This window comes from Echinops telfairi, unplaced genomic scaffold (assembly GCF_000313985.2).
Source record: "Echinops telfairi isolate 266 unplaced genomic scaffold, ASM31398v2 ScPeMD7_2010;HRSCAF=2546, whole genome shotgun sequence".
Classification (NCBI taxonomy): domain Eukaryota; kingdom Metazoa; phylum Chordata; class Mammalia; order Afrosoricida; family Tenrecidae; genus Echinops; species Echinops telfairi.
In genome coordinates this window covers 21431544-21432515 of record NW_022105908.1, presented here as the reverse complement: position 1 = coordinate 21432515, position 972 = coordinate 21431544, and positions in this window count along the sequence as shown.

The following is a 972-nucleotide window of genomic DNA, read 5'->3' as shown; positions in this document are numbered from 1 at the left end:
TCCCCCTCTCCCATGTCCCCCCGGAACTGTCAGTCCCGTTGTTTTCTCCTCCAGATTGTTCATCCAGCCTGTCCTATCCAGACAGGCCTAAGAATTTGGATTTTTGTTCTACATTTTCCTCACATTCTGTCTGAGACCCTGTAGTTCGGTGGTTCTCAACCTTCCTCATGCCGCGGCCCTTTAATACAGTTCCTCATGTTGTGGTGACACCCTTGTGAAAAGGTTGTTTGACCCCCAAAGGGGTCTCGACCCACAGGTTGAGAACCGCTGCTGTATGGTGTCCCTGATCAAAGCAATTGGAGAGTGGCGGCCAGGTACCATCTAATTCTTCTGGTATCTGGATAAATGAGGCCACAGTTCCTGTAGACAATTAGTCTCGTAGACTAGGTTCCTCTGAGTCTGTGGTTCCTTTCTTTGTCCTTTACCCCCGACGAAGAGAGACCGATAGTTGTGACTTAGATGATCACTGGCATGCTTCTACCCCAGATGCTACCTACTATAGTAGGATGTAGCACACACGTTTATACGCTACCTTGTGCCAATTGATCAAGTAGGTTGTCCCATGAGACTGGGGGCCTAAGCCTTCCAACTCAGGAGACCCATCCTGCCAAGTGTTTGGCTGTGTCTGTCCGTGACTGTGAGCTCTAGGTGCTGGGTTCTACTTGTGAATCTATGTGCAGTGCACACAAGCATGTATATATGCAAGTAAGTAAAAAAGATGTATTCCTACCAGGGTTGTGCTTGATCCATGCATGGTTTTATTCCAAACGAAACAAACATGTTTAACCGCCCCTCTGCAGTAGGGAATGGCTACAGACGGGTGCCTTCAAGGAAAAGTCCGGTCAAAGCAAGAACTGCTGTTTCTTCGTATCTTTGGGTTTCATCAGTCTTCTTCCCTCTGCGTGGGGAGAGGCCTACCGTCGACTTAAATGGCTGCTCGTGAGCTTTTCGGACCCCAGCCTCTGCCCATCT